Consider the following 12,506-nt stretch of genomic DNA (forward strand, 5'->3'; position numbering starts at 1 on the left):
TTTATGACATTTAACAGAGTTAGAAGTTAGCAGGGAGTTAGCTCGCTAGCTTCTATCTAAATACAATATAGCATGTCCTGGCTGCGGGGTTTTGGAAACAAATTCAAACGTACAGCTCTGCTATCACTTCCAACATAAATGAAGACAGAAAACTAAACAGCAGTGACGTTTGTAGGGTTACTGAAGTTGGGCTAGCTGCTATATAATGATGTGCTACGTGACCGCTAGCGACACAGCTATGTTAGCATAATATAAACAAGCTAACTTTTTTTCCACTCAATAAAAGTTAACGTGAGTGTTCTCGGTGGTCAGAAACAAATGTAATCGCATGGCAGGATGCTGTAAAAGGACCAAACTTCAGCCAGGAGAACAACTGAGATAATCCATCCACAATACGAGGTTAGTCATTCATATACTGCTGCATGGGCTGGGCTGTAGTTACATCCAGGGGCGATTCTAGGATCAGAGCTTTGGGGGTGCTGAGCACCCAGAGAGCTGCCCAGCCAGGCAAGATCAACTTTACACATCACGATGAGACATCTTCCCTGTCTCTGTCAGTCCCTGCATCCTTAAATGTCTCCAGTTGTCCCGAGTTCTCTCTGTCTGTCTCCTTGGTGCATTTAAACCCCTGTTCCTCCCTGTCCTCATCATTTGTTATCTTCGTCTCCGCTATCAGTCACCATAATTTTACCATCTCTGTGCAAGTCTGCAAATTTCTTTATTGAATCACAAGATTCTTAAATTCATCAGGTCTCTCTGTGCCTGGGTCCTCGTCACAAAACATGACATCACTGTTTTGTACATTTTAACAATTTAATCCCACATTTGTGAAAGAAAAGCAAAACACTTTTTTAAAAGTCTGTAACAAAACCATCAAATCTGATAAAGGTTATTTAAATGCTGCTAAAGAAGAATGGATTGGAATAAAAAAATACATATGCTAACCTTCATTACTGGTTTATTAATAATGAATGATGCTCATAGTGAGTAAAAAGTAAACTGAGTGCATTTTTTGGACAGAGATTCACTTTTAATGTGTGTGTATAATATAATACAGATACATAAAAAACACTCCCAAAACAGAAGAAATTATTACAAATAAATTATTACAAAATATTAATAAAAAAACTATAAAAATGTAGGCAACTTTGCCTGTGGTAGAATGTATACAATGCATGAAAAATCTTTACTGCAGATACTAATTTTGTGTTGTAAGATTTATGACTTTCATGCTTTGGTGCTTGGGAGAGCTTGACATTTTCTCAGGTGGTCCACACTGTAAAAAGTGTGAGAAACACTGATAAGTGTGTGTGTGCTTTTGGAAAACATTTAAAGCTGCTGTACAGAATCTTTGAAACAAGCTTAAAACATTTGTAGAAACAGAGCATCTGCTTCTCTTTACAGCTGCTCGCTCCACCAGGGCTGTTTGGCTCTTTCTGATAGTGAGCAAATGTGATGCACGTACTGCAGCAGTCATACAGACAACTGGACTGTCCAACGGTTGGCTGACCTGTTACTGGCTGAGGTTTCAGTAGAGTTGTGGTTGAACCACATAAAAATATATCATTAATTTTAATCTCCCGATCAATGATAATGTTATGTTGGAATGTTGTTAAAGAGGGTCAAAATGTTTCAGCCCAGTTTGTTTAGCAGATTCTGTTTAGCAGCTTTAATACAGGGAGGACACAACTTCCAGACTGTGAGTAAAATCAGGTTTTTTCTCTTTGTCAGTTTAACAGTTTCTGCCTGTCACTGCTTCCTGTCTGTTTGCTTACCTGCTTCTTCCTGACCTTGTACTTTCTCCTCACGTTCCCTCTTTCCTCTCTCCCTCTTTGGACTGACAATCATACACAAATAGATTCAATTAGATGAAAAATTACATTAATATGAAAAAAATACTATTAAGATCACTAATGAAAAAGTCCTCTCAGTGTACTTTCAACCAAAAGGCAAATAACCAAACCACATGAACATCTAATAAAAGATAAATATTGAAACACTGATCCAACATTATTCCTGATTCAGATCATTTGATTTTACACTTTTACCTGAATGTGGCTCCTTTTTTTGAAAAAACTTTCTTATATCCATTATGAACCTGGCTGTCTCTCTGTACACACACACACACACACACACACACACACACACACACACACACACACACACACACAACAGTTATAAGGTTAATGGGCATTCAGTCAGTTAGTATCCATTTCAAACAGGACAGTGGTAACAACAGCAGGCTACGGACAATTATAAGTTTTAGATTTTAAATAGGCTGCATACATTTCAATGGGAGCAACAGGACAATGAAATGTTGCTGATTTGACTACAGAGCAGGACGGATTGTAGGGCAGCAAACATCGTCAGAAAACACGCTTTCAACACTGCAGGTTACCTGGTGTAATGTTTTTCAGCTAAAAAGAAACATGGTCTGACTCCTACCAACTATATAAAGAGTAACTGAAGGTTAAATGCAGCTAAAATGTCCTGTTTTAAGCCAGGCTCTTACACCTCCGCTCAGCAGCGTCTCAGCCACCATCGCTCTGGCAGAAAGAGCGCTAGAGCCAGAGCAGGGGAGAGCTGGAACAAACCATTTTGGGAGGGAGGAGGGGGGGTATCTATACTTTTGTTGTTAAAATGTTACGTCTCAACCAAGTACTGTATGGTTTTTATATTTTTAGTAGTGTGTCACACAAACAGCAAATATTGTCCAACAAAAGTAAAAAAAAAAGTAAGAAATCTGTGGGGGTGCTTTGATTTATTTTGGGGGTGCTTTCAGCATGAACCCCCTGAGTTGGCAGAAATGTGGATTCCTCTCGAGGATTGCTTTGATAGCATTTATCCCAATTGCCATCGCCTTAGTATCCTCTGTGTGGGAAATCCGCTTCACCAAGCTCATGATGCGGGCGAGATCGCTCTCCCGGGACGAGCCCGCTGGGTCCAGGTTATGGTCGTGTCGTTCTGCCATGGCTGTGTGCAGGCAGGCAGAGAGGAAGGACCCAAAATGCAGGACTCACGGAGGCAAAAGTAAACTCAGAATAAATTGCTTGTTTGCAGACTGCTGATCAAACAGAAGACTAACTAAACTGGAAAATATAAACTAACAGGCAGGCAAAAATAGGTAACAGAACACACAGCGGAAACTGAGGGTGAGTAGACATTGACGAGGTGACAGAGAACAAAGGAAACACAGGGCAGTAATCAAGGGATGAGAGACAGGAGGGGAACACACCTGGGAGAAATCACAGCTGACGAGTCAGGGGAAACGTAAACTGAACACACCCACATGAGACAAGGACCCTCAGAATAAAACAGGCCCAGACAAGACACCATGGACAAACAGAGGGACATACGGGCAGAGAAGACTAAGCACAGTGTAACTCCCTCCAAGTGGAAAAACGGACACAAGGCGTTCTTGATTTTTACTGGCATTTATTGCACACAGGTGCCACCAACGATGCCGTGAGAACTGTACAAACAACATAAAATAATCAATTTCCACAGTAAATTGTTCTCATAGAGAATAAACAATAAAGCACATTATTAAACAACATAAAAACACTCACAATTTGACCTTTGCAAAATGTTAACAAATTACTACCATAAACTTGCCAGTTCTGTCACAAACAAACATCTTATTTTTCTACCACAACATATAAAATACAAATTACATACCTCATTGGTCGCATTAACTTGCAGGAAAACGCATCTTGCAGTGTCACTCCTTCCCACAGCTGGAAAACTTCGTTGCATGTGTCTACATAGCTCTACCACCAAGTGAGAGAGGATAGCATGCTAATTAATGGCTGTGTCCCAATTCAGGATCTGCACGCTTGAAGTACGCGCACTACATGTGTAAAAAGGAAAATGTACGAGCCATGAAAACTGTTTCTGATAAAATGAAGAGTAGACTGATGTATTAAATATTCCTATATTGGGTGAGAAAATCAGACCATGTCATAACTGCTTTAAGTCACACAGAATAGATATCAGAGCCTTAAACAGGCTGACGTCTGCTAAATGGGTCAAACTGGGCAGAAAGTCTACAAACACATAACATCCTTATAGAATATGATGTAACACTATAGATCAACTTAGCTCAGAATATATAAAGCATATAAACAGTTACAGCAATATGATGCAACAAACACAGCAGCTACTGATCCAAAATACTCAAAGCTTCATAGAACTGAAACCAACATTTATTTTTAGCTCCATCCTGCTGCTGATACAGACTTTAGGTTTCTGAATATTAAACTTGTTGCTGCCTTTCATAGTGTGTAACTTGAAGGCCCTGAGTACTCTGAGTACTTTCTCCCACACTGGAAACACTGGGATGATCACATTATTTGAACATTACCTAATAAGACTGATTCAGCACAGACAGTTATGTTAAACTTTCCTAGCAGTCCTTCACAAACAGGGAACAGTCTGTCTATTCTCTCCATCTGTCAGCTGCTGCTGGCTCTTCCTCCTCCTCTTCCTCACACACTGCTGAGTTTGTCCTGGTGGATCATCAGGGGTGCAAAGCCTCACAGATGATGTGCAGCAGTGGGTCCCTCAGTCTGTCCTCACTCTGGACACTTGCAGTCGTCACACATGGACATCAAATGTGTGATAAGCTGCAGGATTCAAACACAAGTGTAACTTATAAACACATGTTCATACTTTAATTCCACAATCAGAGAGAAAGAAACAGAGAGAGAGTGCAGGACAGACAGACAGGTGACAGTCTCAGGTGTACACACTGCTACACAACAGCACCAGAGAATGAATGAATGAATGAACGAATGCTTTATTGGCCATATGCAGGTTGCCCCACAGAGGAATAGGACCCCCCCCGACTTACACACACAACAACAAGACATCACATGGGAATACAGTCGGAGACCGGCAGCGTTGAGAGAATAACACTGAAAAAATTACACAACATTGGGAAAAGTACAAGAGGAAAAAAAGAGACCTCTTCACACGCTGGGCAACCTATGGGAGGACAGCATGAGAACAGGAAACAAAAAAACTCCTCTGCACAGAGAGCACATTAATGTCCACATCACAACATCAGAGCACATGACAAGCCACAGGGGATGGATAGGGGGTGGGGGGTGATTCGAAGGAACACAGCAGTCGTCCTGCACCATGCTATCATTTCAGCGCGGCACGCAGACCCGCTGCCTTCCCCCGCAGGAACAAGCATCGAAGGCGTTTGGAAGGGAGGGGGATGAGTGCGTGCTTATCAGTGTAAGAAGCAGGATTTAGTGTTTGTGTTATTACGAGTGTAAACAAGAAGAGTTCCAGATGGTGCAGTGGACACATGTGTGACTGCTGTGATTAAAGCATCTTTCTTTCAGCTTAACGAGTGAACCGTCAGCTCGTTCAAACACACGTTAAAGTCCGTTTGGCTCGACACCACCGAACAGAGGCAACAATATAACATAGCTAACATTAACAGTGCAGTGAATCCTGCTTGTGCCGTGATGTTCAGGACTGCAAACCGAGCAGCATCACTGACTTTCAGCTTGTTGTGTTTGTGGATATATGACTGACTTTAATTATCCATAAAATCATCACAATCTCTGTAAGATTAAGGTCGACTATTGAACGACGTATATTTTAAAGTAAAGGCTTTAAAACCAAGTTAGTACAAACGTCACTAATGTCACATGACTTTGCCGACATGTGGCCAACAGTAATGTTTTAATGTTCTTCATTATTAAACATTCGCTCATAAATAAGTGACGTCATATTCAGTACTTACTTTTGACAGTTCACTCTTCGGCCGCTCCCTTCTGCCGTATTTTGCGGCAAAATTATCCACACCTACCGCCGCGCTATGAATTGTGGGATATATGGGACCACGAAGCGTGCACCGGACCACACTTGATATTTGAGGAAATCGACGACGCATTTGGAGTACATTTCGAATTGGGACAGCCGTCGTCGCATGGCGGTGACGTAATCGTACTTAAAATGCATACTTCAAGCGTGCAGACCCTGAATTGACCCTGTGCACGAGAAAATGCTAACTTCCTGGTTTGAGACCGGATGTGGGGTTGTACATTTCCGGTAGCTTTACTTTGCGGTCAATCGCTACTGTGAAGATATACTCCAAAATCATGTCCAAAACTCGAAAACGGAAAGATCGCGTTAAGTTACAAAGAGCAGAAGGTGGGAACACTCACCGCTGTTGTGTCATAAAAAAATCTAATGATCAATTTTGACGTTTAAAGCGTTTAGATCGATCAGTTGTTTACATCACTCAACACAAGCAGAACTGCATCACTGCAGCAGAAGACACATCGTCCACATGCAGAAGTATCTTTGTGTAGTGACTGGTATCATGATCTAAACAGGCAAATGTTCAGCATTCAAACTACAGGTGACGAATAGTCAAACCAGATGTTTCCCTGTTATGTCGATACCAGTACACACCTACACAGCATGTTAACAAACCCTGAAAAAAGCCACACAAAAATGAATGATTGTAAGGGTTTCTATACATTAATATGTACGAAGGGTATGTTGTGACTTACCTTCAAAATTACAGCGGTCCCTCGCTATAACGCGGTTCACCTTTCACCTCGCTGTTTCGCAGATTTTTTTAGTGCAAGTTTGCTTATTTTTTTACGTCACATTGTGTCCTGCGTCCTGATCGCTGCAGACGATCTCCTCCGTGACGTCTCTCCTGTACAGTACAGAATCGCTGCATCGATGCTAGCAGTGTGACTCTGCAGTGCAGTGCTGTATGTCCACGATGTCCACCAAACGTTTTGCACCGTCAAAAAACAAAATCGGCTCCTTGATTTCACCTCTCGCTGGTTATTTTTAGAACATAACACCCGCGATAAACGAGGGACAGCTGAGAAATATAACATTTGAATCCCTTTTCTCTTTTCCTCTGAGGCGCGGGGAAAAATATCGACAAGTCGATGAACATCATTTACAGATATATTGGGTAAATGCCCAAGACATCTATAGAAATGTAAATCGCCGCTTGATTCATTCATTTGCTTAACTTGTTTTGGACCGTAAACCAGGCGCGAATAGGACACCGGAAACAAAGCTCCCCACAGGAGTTTCCGCACCGGACGTAGCATATGCTAACGTGCACATAGTCAATAGGCCATCGGGAAAAACAGGATTTTGAAATAAAGACTAACTTTGAAAAAAGGTCATTTTGGAATAAAAACGGCTGGAAATAAATAAAATGCCTCAGGAATCTCTGTTATTGTGAAAAATAATGACCATGAAATAATATTTCACAATAATGAGCATTTTTTTCAAAATGCGTTCCATTATTTCACAATATCATTCTCACATTACATATCTGTGTCTTATTTATTCACATAGTTATTATGACTGAGCTGAAATTGTACTACAGTCTGCTGATGAACTTTGAGTGTTGAATTAAATGTCCTCCACAATCTGTATATGAATTGTCATTAAAACCACAGAGATTCTTACTTATAAAGGAAAGAAAAGTGTGACAATGCCCATCAACATATAGTGTGTATTTTTGAAACATTACAAAGTTACATGTAATTCTGGGTTCACCTGAATTACAGATTAGACTGGTGGACAAACGGAGATGTTGTGTACAACTGGTGACAGCATCAGTGACAGGGATGCCAAAAGGAAGAACAAATAAATCAGCAAGGCTGGAAGCAGAATTAGGAGGCGTCAGAGTCAGCGAGGGTCAGAGATCGATGAACAAATTGCCCACCTTCATGGATAATGCATCACCCTCAAAAGGATTCAAAATTTGGGCCATGAAGAACAGTTCAGGAAACCTATTTTATTGTTTCGTCTGTGAAACTGTATAAATGAAATGTAAATTATGTTAAAGACAAACACATTTGTAAGCCATAAGAAACAAACATGCTTTGCTTTATGCCTTCAAACATCTGTACAGACTTGATACAATATTTATTAACTGAATTTGCTGACATGTCTTACAAAGTGAGTATTTCTTTTACTGATGATATTTCAATGATATGTATTTTCTATGACTAAATAATGCTCAATCGAACACATGGCAATAACAGCAGATGTGGCAATTTTGTAATTTGTTGTTTAAATTTGATATTATTTTAGGCAGTATATTTTCTTAGCCTTTGTCATACTCTGTCAACACAGCAATCTCAGAAACCGTACCGTATATTTGGCTGTGGATCACAGGGTGAAGAGTGGCGATGGCCCAGATTCACAATCCAGTGAAATATCTGCGTCACCTCTTCGAGTTTTCCTGTAATCTGAGCTCAAAGATGAGGATATTAGAAGTACAGTACTGTATATTGGGTAAATTTTGTTGTTAATTTTCTCTGAATCATACAGTAATTTGGGCTGTGGATGACAGGGGGAAAAGTGGAGATGAACCAAAAGATGAACCAAAACTGGGAGTGGATTGTGAAGTAAAATAGTGTCAGGACACAAAAGACTGCGTTTTTTAAATACTTGTTGTTCCTAGAGTATTTAAAAGTAGAATGGGAGGGAGAGCCTTCAGTTTTCAGGCCCCTCTTCTGTGGAACCAGCTTCCAGTTTGGATTCAGGAGACAGACACTATCTCTACTTTCAAGATTAGGCTTCAAACTTTCCTTTTTGCTAAAGCATATAGTTAGGGCTGGACCAGGTGACCCTGAATCCTCCCTTAGTTATGCTGCTATAGAGGTAGGCTGCCGGGGATTCCCATGATGCATTGAGTTTTTCCTTTCCAGTCACCTTTCTCACTCACTATGTGTTAACAGACCTCTCTGCATTGAATCATATCTGTTATTAACCTCTGTCTCTCTTCCACAGCATGTCTTTATCCTGTCTTCCTTCTCTCACCCCAACCAATCACAGCAGATGGCCCCGCCCCTCCCTGAGCCTGGTTCTGCCGGAGGTTTCTTCCTGTTAAAAGGGAGTTTTTCCTTCCCACTGTCGCCAAAGTGCTTGCTCATAGGGGGTCATATAACTGTTGGGTTTTTCTCTGTATCTATGAAGCGCCTTGAGGCGACTTTTGTTGTGATTTGGCGCTATATAAATAACATTGAATTGCATTTCTAAGCCAGTCGGCACCCATACCATAATAAAAAAATAAAAACTAATGACAGCATTTAAAATAAACAAAGATGAATAACATTTGACAATGCAATTGTAACATTATCAAAACTGATTTTTCAGATATGCAGTGTAGAAGATGCGGAGATTCAAATTTTTAACTTGGGTGTGTGTTTGAAATATGAAAATATTGGTTGACATCGTTGACATACTGTTATTAAAGATAGGAATATGTATGAAACGTAGATTCAAAAGCTCTATTAACAGAACTATAACCTGTTAGAATCTGACATTTATTTCAGATGTATTCTGTAACTGTTCACAGTGATGACAGAGTGTTTCCAAAAGTGCTCAGTCACAATTTTCAGAAGACTAACATGGAATTTTTGATTTATTTAAATACATAAACCTGTTGAAAGTAATAATTTACATTTTTGTCTTTGCAGGATCACAGTAATGTATAGATTTCTAGTACAGTCCAAGTTTGTCTATGAAAAAACACCAGCAAGCAGGGTATATGTCCTACAACTATCGTATCACTGTGAATGACTAAGACTATAATCGAACTCTCTTCCTTAAACAACGAGAAACATGAAGTGTACTCAGGAGCAGATTCGAGCGCAGGCTCAGAGTGAAGTTAACAGAAAACGTTCTTTACATCATCATCATCATCATTTATTTATATAGCACTTTAAAAACACACCTGGTAGACCAAAGTGCTGTACAATAGAAATATAAATATAGTAATAAAATAGAAAAAACAGACAAGTATGTGTATGTGATGCAAAAGGTAAAATTAAAAACAAGGCTAGAATGTGTGAACGTTAACTTTGAGTTCTACAACTAGGAGCAAAATGCTTTGAACATGGACTACGGTAGTTCATACTCGAGGGAACAGTAACATGATCTGTGGCCGCTGGAGCTTGGCAAGTGAAACAGTGGTGTGAGAGTTGATGGTGGAGCGGCACTGTGACATTTTTGTGTTGTTACCTTACGTGTGCCGCTACGGGTCACCTTTTGTGTTTTTACGTATGGTGTGTTTATGGAAATGTATTTAAGATAAACGTAACTCAGGCCAGGTGTTTTTGGTCAGAACAAGCAAACCGTTTGTAAACTCTGCAGGTTATGATAAATGACATTGGATGAAGAGAAGCAAATAAAACTGATGAATACAAAAACAATCTTAACCGTACAACACAAGCATAGCTTGAGTTGTTACAAGTTTAATTCATAACAGTTACATTGCCTCATCCCTGCCATCAAACACTTCAGTGGCTTCAAGTGTAGACATAGCCTCTACAGGTACTGCATGAACAGAGAGGTAAGTACTAGAGCTTTGAGCAACGTGAGACCAATAACTAACATAGGTTAACAGATAATATGGCAAAGACTGGTTGTGAACGGTGGTCTTAAATACAGCTGGCTTGATTTGTCTCAGGTGGTGATCCTCAGAGGAGTGATGAAGTAGAGCAGGCACTGTGGAAAAATAGTTGTGACTCAACCAGACCATTACAAAGTATGGTCTGGAGGATTTTCAAGAACATTCTTAATGACTGTACACGGTGGCTGCTGATGGACGACGTTGGGCCAGATGTGCTACAGTTAGCGTTAAGGAGGTATGATCAAAGCAAGATCAAAAACATTTAACATTTAAACTTGCATAAAATGTTTAAGGGGAATATGGCCTGAAAATATAACATGAATTATCAATCAATCAAAGCTTTATTCGTCACATGCAGGTTGCCCTGCAGTGAAATGGGACCCCCCCTGACCTTACACATATAGCACAAACATTACATGGGTGAATTTGGTTTTGGATCCTCTTTCATAAACTGGTTAAAAATATTATATAATTCCCCAACAGCTTGTGTTAGAACAAATGACCAGACATCCTCCAGCTTCTGTCTCTTGAGGGGCACCAGGCAGGGATGCCCACTCTCCCCTTCACTATTTGCAATTTTTATTGAACCACTAGCAGCAGCAATTAGACAGAATTCAGTAATTAAGGGCATAAAATGCAAGAACGTGGAACATAAAATCAGCCTTTATGCGGATGATGTGTTACTCTTTCTCCAAAATTCACAAACCAATATCTCTGGGGTGATTGAATTGATAAACTCTTTTGCAAGAATATCAGATTACTCAATTAACTGGTCAAAATCTACAGTCCTACCGATTAATTGCTCCTTCCATAATTCCTCTTCTACACCACTGCAATCAGGAAATATAAAATATTTAGGTATTAATGTTTCTCCCAAGCTTGCAGATCTAACTAAATTAAACCATATCCCACTTTTAAAGAAGGTAGAAGATGATCTGGCTAGATGGAAATGTCTACCCATATCACTCATGGGAAGGGTTGCCGCTATAAAAATGATGGTCTTACCAAAAATAAATTATTTATTCTCAATGATCCCAACTAAACCGCCACAAGATTGGTTCAGATCTCTAGATTCATGTATGTCCAAATTCCTTTGGAAAAATAAACCCCCACGTATAAGCTTAAAAACACTACAAAAGACCAAGGATAAAGGAGGACTAGAACTGCCTAACTTTCAGCACTACTTCTTAGCCAACAGGCTTCAGTTTATCTCAGGATGGCTAAAACACACCCTCTTAGATGAACCTTGGCTAGATGTAGAACAAGCACTCTGCAATAATCTAGAGATCTCAGACCTACCATTTATCAGCTCAAACATCCAATGACATGAATGCTTTAAAAGCATCAACATCAGCTCTTCTCTGACAGCATGGTGGGAGTTTCTAAAATTGACGGCGTCTTCATTAATCCCATGCAAACGTACACCTATCTGGAACAACCCTGACATATTACAAAACAATAATATGATAAACTTTTCAGATTGGAGTGATAAAGGAATCAAATATTTAGAACATATACTAGAAGGAACAGAATTTATTTCATTTGACGGACTAGTTACACAATATGGGATCAACAAGAAAAGATTTTTAGAATATCAACAAATTAAATCCATAGTAAAAAAGAAATTTAAACCGGGTCAAGTTGAACTACAAACACCACCAAGTGTGGTTCAATTTCTTACTCTTAAACCCCCCAAATTACTATCCAAAATATACAGAATGCTTTCTAAAACAGATGAATCAATATCACTTCCTATTGCAAAATGGGAAGCGGATTTATCAGTTAACTTAGACCAAAACTTCTGGTCTCAGATTTGCTTAAAAACCTTTCATCTAATTAGAAATCCCAGTCTTCAATTAATTCAATACAAAATATTACATAGAGTGCACTATACAGGTCATCGGATGTTCAAGATGGGCTTTACGTCTACCAACAACTGCTCACACTGCCAAACCAATTCACCGGACAATTATATCCACGCTCTTTGGTTCTGTCCACCAGTTCAGAAGTTTTGGCGCGAGATATGTGAAGACTTATCGAAGTGTCTGAAATGTAACATTCCAACTTCCCCCTTAGTGTGTTT

This window comes from Mchenga conophoros, linkage group LG14 (genome assembly GCF_057382185.1).
Source record: "Mchenga conophoros isolate Kocher_MC1m ecotype Shallow Benthic linkage group LG14, M_conophoros_male_GT1.1, whole genome shotgun sequence".
Taxonomy (NCBI): domain Eukaryota; kingdom Metazoa; phylum Chordata; class Actinopteri; order Cichliformes; family Cichlidae; genus Mchenga; species Mchenga conophoros.